Genomic DNA, 15611 nt, shown 5'->3' on the forward strand with positions numbered 1-15611 from the left:
AAATGGTAAGAAGAAAACCAAGATGGGTATATTATGGAACGCAGGATCATACTGCTGAAAAATTAAGTAACATATTAAATTAAGATTCCAAATGTTTCCTTAGCCAGTATAGTTTTATTGAAGTGGTTCTGCCACTTTGAATTCAATAAATTGGATTGGAATGGGTTAAAGAATGAAGAAATGTAAAGAAAATGGAAGTACTAGGCAGCTCTTGAGAAAGGATGTTTTCTCTATTTTAAACATGGGGAAAAGGAGGATGGCTGAGGATTCAGAGAGGTATTTATGTTTAGTGGTGGGAGGTTGAAGGAGTTCCAGAATGCTGGCTTTTACTTTCTACAGGAAGTAAGAGGCTTCTGAAACTGCTTAGTATGGTGAAGTAGGAGAGACTGGGAGGGATAGAATGGAAAGAACTGAAATTGTTATTGTGGAAAGTAGGACAATTAGCCAAAGAGGAAAATGTCATTTAAAATTTAAACAGTGTTTATTTTGGTGAACAAAAATTGTGGATAGTCTCATTCCAATCTGGTTGTGTAGTCTCCTTCAACAATGGTCACTTGCCCAGGTGGAGACACAGAGAACAGTAGGGCTCATTGTGATAGAGGCAAAGAGTTTCAAGTTTGGAAGACAGTGACTGAAATAAGGGAATAGGTGGTCTAAGCCAAATACAGAAGGAAGGGAAGGAAGGGGGTAGTGATGGGTAATGAGAAAAATGAGAAATCAGTAAGATTTCTCAAATCTCAATGAGAATCTCAGTGAGGCCAAAGAAAGAAAAGAAATAGTTAAACAAGCAGTCTGGAAGATAGTATGTTGGGGCTGGAGGATGGGATGTTTCGAATGGAAGTGGAGGAGTTAGGGGCCATTCGGGTGCTGCAAGAGGGTGTGATTAGATGGATGAGCGATACTGGAGAAGATGTTACTAGCACTGAGATGCAGCAGAAATGAAGGAGCCTGTGGACCACACACCAAAGTCTTCACTGAATGTGGATTTCTTAAGATGAGCTAATACTATACAGAAGCAAGCATGGAGGGCAGTATAGCTGGGGAAATAAAACGGGATTTCACAAGCTCATAGGTGAGAATTAGTGCCAAAAGGAGTCTACATTTTGTAAATTACTTACTTAAGGCGACTGCTGAGGAAGCAGTGTCTTCAAGAGAGCAAGTTGGAGGAAATAGGGAAATGCAATATCTACATAAAATTGAGGCTGACATCAAAGAGTTAGAGGATTGTGCCACATAGGAAGTAGAAGAATGTTCAACCTAAAGCATTTGGGTCTGATTTGCTATATTTAGCCTTTGTTTATTTATACATTCAGAATATAGGATAACAGAGCCAAAATCCGTATAACTCACAGAGGCAAAGTAATCATGCAAATTCATGGAATCTCCTAATGAATGAATAAAGAGGATTTCAGTTTCAGGCAAAAAAAAAACACAAAAAACCCCACAAAACCTAAATAAAAAAACAACAAAAAGAGGAACTTGGAATTTAAAAGAAGGGGAAGGAGAAGGGGAAGAAGGAAGAGAAGAATGAAGCCCGGTGAGTACCATTTTCTCTGACATTACCTTCAAAACAACGAAAAGTACATTTCAGCAATTACACGCACACATTGAATTGACTTCTTTCCCAGCATCACCTTTCTACCTTTTACAGTCTCCTGTTTTTATTTCCAAGGGTATAAGTCCTTGCTTTATTTCTGTGACACACTAAATATGTGTATTATACAGACAGGATCTAAGTATTCTATTAACTGTTTCTTTGAGTGCAAATTCTATTTGTTGAGTTTGTTAGTCTTTCATTAGCTTGGATTTTCTTAAATATATGGTGATTAAATTTATTGTAACATATATTTGCTGCACTACCTACAGTTTTTGGACTGCAGCTTCCTGAAGCAGCCATGGGCCTCACCAGGTGAACTCAACTACCTCTGTTCGCTCTATTTCTAATGGTAGTCATGAATTACACACGCTACTTCCCTCTTACTTTCCTTTCTCTTTGGTGGGAAATTCATTTCAGTTTCGTGTTTGTTGATAGCTCCCTTTCTTATTTTCTAGCATGATATATACTTATTTATTTTAATAATGGTTCTATTGTTTCTGAGTTTGACAGATATGGAGGAGACAAAGTGTGACAGTAGTATATTATTTTGGATTTAGAAATCTTAAGAAAATATACATACACCTAGAAGTGATTCATTAAATATGGTGAGAACTAGAGCTTTGTCAATGCCACTATATTCAAAATAAAAGATTAATTAAGGAAAGCATTGCCCAATTAAAGTTATTATCTAATTAAAAATTAAAATTATTTTTGTCCACTCATATGGTGAGTCAGTTTTTCAGTCAGATTATTTCCAATTTTCTATAAATGTGGAATCATGGTATGTGCTTACTGGTTTCAAACTTCTGCTACTTACTTGTAAAATTCTAAGAGCTTATTAGATTTTTGTAAAGATTTTTTTTCTCATTGAATTATACATTTGATTTCTCTCCAAGTCTACTTAATTTGATAGAATGTCTGGAATCACACTGTACTATAAAATAAAATAAAGGCAGCCTAAACTCTATCAGGAAAACAACTTAATTAGTCCATGAACATTAAAAAAAAGGAAATTGTATTGGAACTTCCTAGGTTGTATGCTAACCAAAGAACCAAGTAAGTGAGCTTATGTATTTTAACACAAACAATATACATCCAACCCATAAGATGATAATCTATGTTAAAATTCGAAGTGAAAATATTTCAGCTATACTGATCCATAGCTTCAGTATTTGCCATTTTCTTCTCATAATCATGTATCTATTGCATTAAAAATGTCATTATATAAGGAATCACAAACATCATATCCTTCTTGAAAGATGCAGCCTACTTGGGAACTGAAGCCCCAGATAGCTATGTTAAATGTTGAAATATTTCAGAGGTGAATCTAAAACTTAAGACTACATAACATAAAATGTTGGGGTCATCAGGATTCTTTTACATTTCGTATTTGAAATCCTTATCCCAACAAATCTGAAAAATCTGAAAAAGTAGCATTACTGTGAACTAACAGATGACAATCAGTACTTAGAAACATCAAAGAGATTGCCCAAGGTTAGAGAGTGGTTAATGGTAGAACCAGGATTCAAAGCCAAGTGTGTTTGCTTCTAAAATCTGTTATTCTCCTGTAACACAGAGTACACTAGAGCCAAGGATTTAGAATATTTCTTCCTCGGGCCCTATATTTCAATAATACACACACGCACTGACATACACACATATACCTGACTGACTGTAAATATGTGTTTATAACCATTGCTGTGTGAAACACTAGCAATATGAATATATGTACATGCATATGTGTATATATGCATACAAATGCATATATTCACAGAGGTTTGTTTGTTCATTTAACAAATACTTCTTTTTTTTTTTTTAAAGATTTTATTTATTTATTTGAGAGAGAGAGAATGAGAGACAGAGAGCATGAGAGGGAGGAGGGTCAGAGGGAGAAGCAGACTCCCTGCCGAGCAGGGAGCCCGATGCGGGACTTGATCCCGGGACTCCAGGATCATGACCTGAGCCGAAGGCAGTCACTTAACCAACTGAGCCACCCAGGCGCCCGTTTAACAAATACTTCTTGAATAACTAACGTGTATAGGTAAGTTGAGCAACTTACAAATGTGAACCTAGCTCCATCTTTTCTGTTAGCTCAAAGTATCAAAAATTGGGAACCAATAAACCTCAATGCCTAATTTTATGTGTAAAAGAAATCTTTGTTTATGAAAAGGAACTAAGCATAATATAATCCCAGGAGTTTGAAGTTTTTGTTTTACATGTGTATCTTGTTACAATATATATTTTATCTTTCTTCCAGGTATTTATGGTTAGAATTTAAAACAACACAATCTTTTTCCAGAAAATTGCTTTATTGCTAACCTTCAAATAAAACTTACAAAAGGGGATAAAAGGAAAATTAATGCCAGAGATCCTTCAGAAGTCCATTCATGTACGATACCCAATTTCCCCAATTATTATCGTTTGCCTTCTTGTACAGAACATCCTGCAACATTTGCCAAGTACCTTTTAGAATCACAATCAAAAAATAAAAGTGAACCTTAGTGGTTTTTGGCTCATGTAGATAGTGTCCTCAGTAGCAGCTTGTGGCTTTGATTTGCCCCAATGGAATGTTGTTTCCGGAAGGAGGGTACATGAATCACTTTTATGGGCTAAGCGTCTTTCTCTGCATGTCACCTTGCATTATTAATGGCTGATTCAGTTTGGTGGCTAGAATTAGAGCTCTTTCTAGGGTGAGGGTAAATTCAAGTAGCTCTCTTATAATTTCCTATATGGCCAACCATTAGTATTATTTAGACCCAGAGCATTTCACTTCTCTTTTCCATAAATTTGAATATATTCTTAAATTCAATGTGAACTTCTGGGACATACTTTTGGAACTTGTGATGCAATACTTTAAGACACGGACTTTGAAGTCAGACACACCTGGATTTGATTCCTGGATCTATCATTCAAGCTTTATAACCTTGAACATGTTAATATCTCTAAAGCATAATTTCCTCATTTCAAAAATAAGGGATAAAATGACCTATCTTATTGGAATTACTGTAAGGATGAAAAAGATAGTAAAATCTCCTAGTAGGGCTCTTGGCAATGTAAGAAGACTTTAATAAATGATAAGTATATTAATTTGTCAGACACTGTTATTTTAATCAATCAACAATAAACAGGGTAATAATTCAAGTTGAAAAATAACATCACAGGTCTAAGTTTACATTGCATAAGAATTTGTTTTTATTTTCTTGCTCTTTCGAGTTACATTTTATTTTCATATTTCATGAACAGTTATTAATTGGACAACTGCTATATGTGTAGCAATATGATAAATATTTGGGGGCTTTATGATTCCAAACATTAAGGGGCTTAAATCTATCTGAAAAGGAAAGATCAGGACGTCTTGAAGCTGTGAATAATGTAAGTGATACATTGACACATGTATTGTATAACAGGGAAAATGAATATAGGAATTAGAAGAAAATGAATAAAGATGAAAATTTAATGTAGTCAGAAAAGGCTAGGTAAAGGACTTAGGGACCTGAGTATGATCTTGAAAGGCAGTTATAATCTCTGTAACAGCTGGGAAATGGTTAATTTGTATAGTTTATGAAAGAATGAATATGTTTATGTCTCATTCACAGAAACTTGGAGTTAAATACATATATACACTTACACACACACACAATCCCTCTCTCTCTTTTTCCCTCTCTCCCCCTCTTTCTCTAATATGGAGACCATGAATAGAAAATTTATGTTGCTTGCTCAGGTATTTAACTACTAATCAGTGGTAAAGCTCAAACTGATGTCTAGGTCTTCTGCTCTTGTTCCAGTACTTTTTTACTGCAATATGTTGAGTGAGCAAGCCTTCAAAACCTTCTTGAATTATTCACATAAAATATGGACAATCCTATCTTATTGCATAAGGCCATTTCCATTTATAGATATTAGGACTATTAAGACTTTTCTTATATTCAGCATCTCAATGACTAATTCCTGCACTATCAGTTTCAGTAGTGTGCTAGAGCTGGATTCTACAAGTTACTGGAAGTCTCAAATCCATGTTCAGTGATGTCACATTGGTAGCCTGAAAAAAGCCGTAGTGGGAGTATTTGCATCATGGAAACAAACAAATGTTACAAATTACAGCTTCTTTTTTTTTTTTTTCTGTAAAGTCAATTGATAAACATTTTCTAGCACATCACTCTTTGTAATAGTGAGTTCTATACAATTCCACTATTAAAATGGCTAAAAGTATAAAATTATGTCTTTAATGTCATATAGGTGGACTTCAGAGTGAGAAATGGAAAGGTCAAAGAAATAACAATCTTTGAAAGAAAGTGATGAAAATAGGGGAATCATTATTTTCTACCAGAGGATTCTCTCATAAGTAAAGAGGAATAATTTTGATATATAAGGCATGTGGAATGAGTAATTGTAGTAAATTTTGTATTGTATGTATGTAAATTTACACAAAATAAATGGAAATAACATACCATGAATAGATAAATTCTATCCCAGTAACACAAGGACATTACTGTTCGAAAAAAATCTATAAATCTACTCTGTTATTCATCAATTGGTGAAATATGAAAATAACAATTACTTCAATAGATGAAGATAAAGCATTTGATTAAAAGTCTTAGTAATTAGGTACAATGGGATAATGGCATATGCAAGCTACATATAGAAAAATTCAATACTTTCTTTTACATAAGTAAATGATAGTTACAAAATGTAAACATTACATATGACCAACAAAGATGCTCTATTTTATAAATATAAACATACACCTGAAAGACTACGCTGCAAACATTAACCAGATAACACATTATGGGTGATTTTTATTTCTTCTTTAGAATTTTCTCTATTTTTATAATTTCTCTACAGTGAAACATTTAGACTATGTAGATTATGAAAATTATGAAAAGAAAATATAGAGACCAGACTTCATTCACAACAGCAGCAAAAACTTAAAATATCCAAGAGTAGCTTTATTTTTTTTTTAAGATTTATTTTAGAGAGACAGAAAGAGAGAGAGAGAGAGAGAGAGAGAGAGAGTGTGTGTGTGTGTGTGTGTGTGTGTGTGTGTGTGTGTGAGTGGGGGATTGGGCAGAGGTAAAGAATCTTCAAGCAGACTCCCTGCTGAGCACAGAGCCTAATTCGGGGCTCCATCCCAGGACCCAAAAGATCATGACCTGAACTGAAACTCAATGACTGAGCCACCCAGGTGCCCCTCCAAGAGTAGCTTTAAATGAGAAGAAATTAAAATTAGATCAAGCCTAAATATGTAAGAAAAAGGAAGAGTATGAGAAGGAAGAGAAAGAAGAAAGAGAAGAGCAGAGGAAGAGTGTCAAGGAGTAATATGAATTTTTCTAAAAGTGTGGCATGAGACAAACTAGAAAGAAATAAATAATTTTATTAGTAGTATCTTTGTGGTGTGACCAAATGTGTTTTGTTTTTATTCTACATACTTGAAAAAATATCTTCCTATTTTTTAAAGCATGCATGAATTATTTCAATTTTATCTTTAATATTTAAAGAAAAAATGTTATATAGTTTACTTTCTCAAATGTCTTAGGACTTCTGGCAGGAATTCTCCTCAACCACAATGCATCCCCAAAGTTTTTATATATGGCTGATCTCCCGTCATAATTTAGGTCTTGGAGGTGATCTTTTGTTTTATCTAATATGAACCAATAATAGTAGACATTCCTACACCGTGGTTGTTTCTTTTATTGTCCTTACTACAATGACAAGTACTTATTAACTTAGTTATGTACATGTTAAATGTCTCTTTCTCTCTCACTTATCATCAACTCCAAAAGGGCAGTCACCTTTTCTGTTTTATTCACCAATGTATAATCAATTGCCTAGCACAATGGCACATTAGGTAGGAACTCAATAAATACCTTTATTTTTTATTTTTTATTTATTCATTTGAGACACAGAGATACAGAGAGAGAGAGAGAGAGCATGAACAGGGGGAGAGGCAGAGGGAGAGGGAGAAGCAGTCTCCCTGCTGAGCCAGGAGCCCGATGCGGGGCTTGATCCCAGGACCCTGGGATCATGACCTGAGCTGAAGGCAGATGCTTAACCATCTGAGCCATCCAGGCGCCCCTCAATAAATACCTTTGAATGAATAAATATGTAAACCAAGAAAGTGAAATTGTAACAGAGTTTGGAAGTATAATTGAAAATTTATAAGTATAAAAATAAAAACTGATTTGCTGGGGCAAATAGTTGCAAATTTGTCATCACAAAGTGGGCCATTAGTGTCCAGATTTTTTTCTTTTTAATACTCTTTCATTATTACTTTTCATTGAGATTTGCTATTCCCAAAACTGAAACATAGCCATATCATATGAGAAAAGAATAATGATTTCTGAGATAATATAAGCACCAGGACCAGCACTAAGGTGAGGCAATTGATGCATCCGGGGCACGTGATGTCAGGAGGCATTCACTCCAAGATTTGTGCAAGCTTTGACCCTGAAACTTCATGACCCTGCAAGGGAGTGACTCCTTAAATTTTGTACCCTAGGGGCCTCACTTGTCTCATTCTGGTGTCTCTGTTAATTTTTCCATCATTTATTCTTCCTATAAACTTACCCTTGAAAGAGAGGATATTTCAGCTTGCCAACCATAGGGTCATGAATTCCCCTCCCTTCATATACAGATTTCTTTCCATCTCTTGACCGCCTGCCAGATAACAAAACTTAACAAAACTTCCCCGTTAGGCAGAACTCTCTATTTCCTTTCCTCCAATCCCATACCACTAATTGTGACCAAACGTACTGGTTGCACTATACATTTTTGTTATCCAGCCTTAGCTGGTCTGTAATGAGACTTGCTTATTCTTTTCTTTTTCATCATTTTGTGTAGGCCAGAGCTTACAAATGAAGTCTTGAGTCTCAGTTCAGTGCATATACACTTTTCTTTGCCTTCACCATACTCAATTTTAACTACTTCCCAACACTTAAAAATGTCAATTTTACATAACAATCCAGATGTGTAAAATCTCAAAAACAAAACACAAAACACATTTTTTAAAGATTTTATTTTATTTATTTATTTTAGAGAAAGAGAGAGAGGACGTGCATGTGCACGAGTGGGAGGAGGGGCAGAGGGAGAGTGGGAGGAACAGAATCCTAAGCAGACATGGTGCTGAGCGGGGAGTCCCACAGAAGGCTTGATTTCACAACCCTGAGATCATGACCTGAGCCCAAACCAAGAGTCGGATGCTTAACCAACTGAGCCACCCAGGCGCCCCACAAAACACATTAAAAAAAGGAAGAAAGAAAGAAAATCTGACAAGAGTCTTTTAATACATGGCTCTAGTCAGCTGGAGCTTCTTTTTAATTAAACTGAAATAAATGCCTTTCTTAGAAGCTGTCAATGAGCTTACTACAGACAAAATGTTTCTTCCCAGTTTTCAATTAATTTTAGACATCTACAGCATTTTCCAATGATACCTAGCCCTCATATATTAAAACTCATGAAATATTGACAATGGGATGGGGAGACTCCCCCCTCTTTCTAGCAAATGTAAGTTACTGCTCAACTCACTCCAGAAAACACAAGATCCCAAATATTTCCACATCATGTTTATAGACAAAAACTCTTCATGCTAAAAAATGTCCCTTTCACATTCCAATCACCCTTAGCACTGGTACTGTTCTTTTTATTTTATTATTTTGAAAAAATTTAAAAAATCTTATTGTAGTATGATTAACATACAATGTTATATTAGTTTCAGGTGTACAATATAGTGATTATATTTCTGTACATTACTTGATGCTCACCACGATAAACATAGTCACCATCTGTCACCATGCAACACTATTACAATATTATTGACTATATTCCCAATGCTGTACTTTTCATTTCTGTGACATACTTATTTTGTAACTGAAAATTTTTACCTCTTAATCCCCTTTGTGTATTTTGCCCATCCTCCTACCCACTTCCCCTTTGACAACCACCAGTTTGTTCTCTGTATTAAGAGTTTGTTTGGTTTTTATTTGTTTTGTTTTTCAGGTTCCACACATAAGTGAAATCATATGGTACTATTATTTTTATAGTACTCTCACTCCTCTTAAACTTCACACATGTCCTGTCTTTCAAAATCTGTTCCACAGGGGGATGGAGAAATTACCAAACTTGTATCCAATGTAGTGAATATATATAATATATATACACACACACATAGTATATAGGATAGATAGATTCTGTGAATAACGAAGTGTGAAAGTTGAGAGCCTTGGAGTTAGAAACTCCAACTCTAGAACTGGATCCCTGGTTCAAATCTCAGCATTACTCTTTCCTGTCTTGCTGGCCAGGAGTTACACCCATAATGTCTTTACTGAAGTATTCTTCCAGCCAACAGTCCTTGGTGTTCTCTCCAGAACATGCTTTTCTTGTGTTTTTCAGTGTGGATAGGTTGAAAATTTTCTGAATATACAAAGTCTGTTTCCTTTTTGCTTAATAATTCTTTGTTAAAATCATCTCTGTGCTCTTGTACTGTACTATAAACAGTAAGAAAAATCTAGATTGCACCTTTGACATTTTTTTTTTAGAAATCCCCTCAGTTAAATATTTAAGTTCATCACAAACAAGTCCTACTTTCCAGAAAACACTAAGCACAATTCAGCCAAGTGCTTTGCCACTTTATAAAAAGGATCACCTTTCTTCCAGTTTCTTTCCCTTTTAAAAAAATTTTTTTTTAAAGATTTTATTTATTTTTTTGTCAGAGAGAGAGAGCACAAGCAGGGGGAGTGGCAGGCAGAGCAGGTAGAGGGAGAAGCAGGCTCTCCACCAAGCAAGTAGTCTGATGTGGGACTCGATCCCAGGACCCTGGGATCATGACCTGAGCGAAACGAAGTCAGACGCTTAACCGACTGAGCCACCCAGGCGTCCCAACCTTTCCTCCAGTTTCTTTTTTTTCTTTTTTTTTTTTTTAAAGATTTATTTATTTATTTATTTGACAGAGAAAGACACAGTGAGAGAGGGAACACAAGCAGGGGGAGTGGGAGAGGGAGAAGCAGACTCCCTGCCGAGCAGGGACCCCAATGCGGGACTCGATCCAGGGACTCCAGGATCATGACCTGAGCCAAAGGCAGTCGCTTAACCAACTGAGCCACCCAGGCGCCCCCTTTCCTCCAGTTTCTAACAACGTTCCTCATTCCCATCTGAGACCTCATGAGCATCACCTTTAAAGGTTCATACTTCTACCAACAGTCTCTTCAAGTCAATCTTGGCTTTCCTAACATGCACCTAAAAACTCTTCCAGGCTTTCCCCATCCCATTTCCACAAAGTCACTTTCATATTTGTAGGTATTTGTTACAGCAGCTCCCTACTTTTCAATATCAAAATGTGCATTAGGTTGCCAGGGCTGTGTTAGCAAAATACCAGCCACCAGACTGGGTAGCTTAAACAACGGAAATTTATTTTTTCAGAGTCCTAGAAGCTGGAAGTCCAAGATCAAGTATCAGCAGGTTTGGTTTCTCCCAAAGCTTCTCTTCCTGGCTTGGAGACAGCACCTTCTGGCTGTGTCCTCAAATGGTCTTTCTCTATAAATGTCCATCCTTGGTGTCTCTTTCCCTTCTTATAAGTACACCAGACTTATTGGATTAGGGCCCCACCTTATGATTTGATTTAACCTAATAGCTTCTTTAAAGGCTCTATCTCTAAGCACAGTCACATCTTAGGGTGTACTAGGGGTTAGGACTTCAACATAGGACTTTGCAGAGTATATAAGTCAGTCCTAACACCTGCTATTTTCCCCACTTAATTTTGAGGCATGCATTTATGAATAAATCTGCTCAAGTCCTCATATTCTTCAATGAGGGCTATCACTTAAAGAGTCACTTGAGAGTCACAGACCACCAGTATCACTGATGCTGCTTTTGTCCTGCATGGCACTGCTTCCCAGCCCACAGTGATGCCACTTAGATACCTCCACCAAGAAAGCATACTTTCTTACTCCTTGATTTTAGGTTTGGCTGCATGACGTGCCTTGGCCAATGTGATATTGGCATATGTAACAGAAACAAAAGCCTAGCATGGTTGGCTTACTTCTTGTGCTCCAGAAATCTGCCATGATGATTTTTTGTAATAGCTGCTATCCCATCAACTTGGTCCCTAGAACAAACCACATGAAGTAAATATGAGCCCTAAACCCAACTGATAACCTAGAACCAGGCTTAGCTTATACACAGCCTAAAGTAGACTGCCCAATGGTGCCAGCTTAGATCAACAAGCCATTCAACCTCCTGACCTGTGAGCATGTGAATAAATGTATGTTGGTTGCAAGCCACTGTATTTTGGGGTGATTTGTTATAGGTTTTATTGTTGATAATAGCTGACTGATACAGTATCCAAGGAAAGTGTACAACTGTCCTTCTTGAGGTTCCTTCCATCATTCATATAAAGCAAATGAAGCCAATAGACAACTGGGGGCCATCTGTTCATCAGTTCCTTAGATACACTCAGATCCCAGATTTCAGTTTAGGAGACTTTAAATCAGTCTTAGCATGGAAAGTCTGCTTCATGTAACCTTATTATCAAAGATGGATTTTTCACTTTTCATGGATTCATAGGTCTTATTAGGGCTGGAAATCACAGTAGAAGCCACACCATAACTCTCTCCAATTGACGAAATATTTGAGACCCAGAGAGAAAAAAATTATTTACATGAGGCCACACTGTAAAACAATGACACCAAGGTTAGACCCCTCTCCTCCTCCTAATCCAGTACTCTTTGTTATGATTCATGCAATGTAGTTGACGATTAGGAAAACTATCTCTGAAAGATTTTTATTGAAAGCATTCATAGTGGCAATGAACTTGCTCAGGAATTCCCTGATTATATCATGCAATTATCTTCTTTTTGTAGTTTCCTTCAAGGTCAAGCTTAGATAATTTTAACCCGGATTTTGATGTAAAACTTTAATGTGTATTTTAGTGAGAGTAAGATCCATGAAGAATAATGAACTAGACCAAATACTGAGATCTATAAAGTGCTTGAAAACCTCCAAACAGTCATTAATTTAAATCTACTCAGTTATTCTCCTTGCTAAGGATTCATCTAGAAAGATGAAGGAAAAGGAACCTTATTAATAGTATTTGCTTCCTTTCTACTGTTGAGATTTTCAATTGCTAAGGAAAAATGTTAGAATTCTGGGAGGGGGAATATTGCTTATATTATTTGAGGGGAAATTTTAACAATACTTAAATGTAAAGTTTGCATCTGTGTGATGGACTCATTTCTTGTTATATTGCATTTTTCTGAAAATTCTGCAAATGTGCGCTTAAACTTCTGGAGACATAGTAATGGGACAGAGAAGCAAAATTGTTAAGAAGGGTTATCTCTCTTTACAGGCAATATGAAAGTTTCAGGTTTACATGTTGTTTTTCCTTTCTCTCAGTGCAAAGCAATATTGCATGGTTTTTTGAGCTCAGATTCTGTAGTCATACTACCTGTATTTGACTCTAGGCTCTGTCAATTATCATTTAAGCAATCAGGGAAAGTGCTTATCTCTTTGTGCATCTGTTTGCTCATTTGTAACCTGAAGATAATAATAATAATACCTGTCACAGAGAGTTGTTTTAAAACATTAATTCATTCTCTAAGTATTTTTTGTTGAGTGCCTACTATCTACATTATTTCTCTAGGTATTGAGCTACATGAATGAACAAAAGTGGCAAATTTCTCAATCACAAAACTTATATTCTAAAAGACACAGACAATAAAAAAGAAATCTAATAAATGAGTAATGATATATGGTGTACTTGCAAGCCATAAATACTGTGGGAAAGAATAAAAGTCAAGCAGGGTAAAAAGAGTCAGGAGTGCTGAAGGAAGGGGCAGGTTGCAATTTAAAATAAATTGGTGGGATAGATTTCCCTGAGAAAGTGCCTCTTGAGCAATGGCCTAGAGAAGGTGATTACAAAGTCTTGGGAGAGCATTCATACCTGAAGGAATAACTTCAGGTGCCTAAGCCTCCTAAGATGGGAGCAGAAGATTGATGAGTATGGAAACTGATGTTCAAGAATATTAAGTGACTTGATCTAGTTTGAATGAATCTAAGTGAAAGGGTATTTTGGCAGTGTGGAGTAAAATGGACAGGGTGGGGGGAATATTTTCAGTCTTTAGGACACTCAGATACTTAGTGTCTCCCCACTTTCCCATAAAACCCATTCTGATAATGTATATAACCTACAACAAGTGAATAAACTTGTTCTGTTCATGAATGTTCAAAATAATTTGAGATCATGAACACCACTATATTTGAATCTCCCAAGGTTTGCTCTCAGAGGGGAGAACTCAAATGTTCATGTATACAGAAGCTCAGTAGCCCTTTGCATCCAATAAACACAGCCTCTCACTGTAGCAGATAGTCTAAGATGGCCCCAATTATCCACACCTCCTGGTACTTATGCCTTCTTCATTCCCCTCCCCTTGAGTATAGGTGGGACCTGTGACTTGCTTCTGACCAAGAGAATACAACAAAAATGACGGGATATACATGATTATATGTACATGACTATATTACATAAGATTATTGTATCCATCTTACTAGAATAATCTCTCCCTTGCTGGCTTTGAGAAGGCAAGCTGCCTTATTGAGAAAGCCACATAGCAAGGAACTGAGGATAGTCTCTGGTCAACAGCCAAAAAGAAACTGAAGCTTGCAATTGGACAATCTGTGAGGACTTGGATTCTGCCAACAACCGTATGAGCTTGGGGAATCATATCCTTCCCCAGTTGAGCCTCAGATGAGAACCCAGCCCTGGCTGACATTTGAATTATAGCCTTGTAGATGACCCAGATAAGCTGTGCTCCGACTTAACCTATAGATACTGTAAGTTAATACCTGTATGCTATTTTAAGCCACTATGTTTGTTGTAATTTGTTACACAGCAGAAGACAACTAATTCGCTTACCTACTTTACCACAGGCCCACTTGAAATAAGTTATGCAGAAGCAAACTGAGGCAGTCATTAGAGGGTATGACTCAGAACAGCTTCAAGAGAGAATCTGCTGCAAGGAGTGTAGTTAACCAAAGTCTGCAGCTATCACACTTTTGGGATCCACTGCAGTGTTCTCACTCCTCCTCCCACTACCTCCAGGCTGCTTTCAGCCAATCCTGAACAATGACTAGTGATTTTAGATCTGAGACATTGCTGTCCAATGTGGGACTCCTCTAATGATTAATTTTCACTCTGGACACTCCATCAATCCTGCTGACACTTTCTCAGAACAATATAGGAATCAGAGTCTCTTCCTTCTTTGACCTTCTCCTTCAGGGTGTCAGACTGGCACTGTGATCTGAAGCCTCTCTCCCTCTCCTTTATTCTTCTTTATTCTACATACGTACCTCCCCCCAAAAAATCTCATGCCTTTCTAGTTCTGTCTTGCCATCAGCTTCCCCACAGAGCTCAAATTGACATGAGGACCTTTTGATAGTTTCGTAATTTTCCTTGTCTGGGACCTCAGCCTCAAGCTAGGCTGGAAAGGCAGTCTCGTATACTAGGAAACACGTGAATGGTAAGTATAGCAACATTCATTCGCAACACTGCTATTCCCAAGAATCCATGTTGGCACACTGGACTCTTCCTCTCTCCTCCAGCTTCCATATCCTTCAGATATTCCCCTTTCTCTAAATTAGAAGACCTTCTTCTCCACAAAGCACCCCCTTCCTGGTAAGGAAGGTGAGATTCTAGGCAGAAATATAGACATAAAACCTGTCCATTCAGATGCCCACTGGAATCAAATGTGTGCTTGTGTATAAATAGAAATAAGATATTGACAGATGATATTTTCCAAAGGTGACCACAACATCTCCCAACCAACACGGTCTTCTACATTAATAGGTAATGTTACTACACTCCCTTTGAAAAGAGGAATCTATCTTTTCCTGTTGAACCTGAATTGGCTTATGACTAACTCAACCAATAGAATATGGCAGAAATGACTTTATTTGACTTCTAAGACTAGGTCCTAAAAAGGAGTGAAAATTTTACCTTGTATTTGGGACATGTTTTTATGGCACACAG

This window comes from Mirounga angustirostris, unplaced genomic scaffold (genome assembly GCF_029215605.1).
Source record: "Mirounga angustirostris isolate CCGP_5_RB_7025 unplaced genomic scaffold, mMirAng1.0.hap1 SCAF_2, whole genome shotgun sequence".
NCBI lineage: Eukaryota > Metazoa > Chordata > Mammalia > Carnivora > Phocidae > Mirounga > Mirounga angustirostris.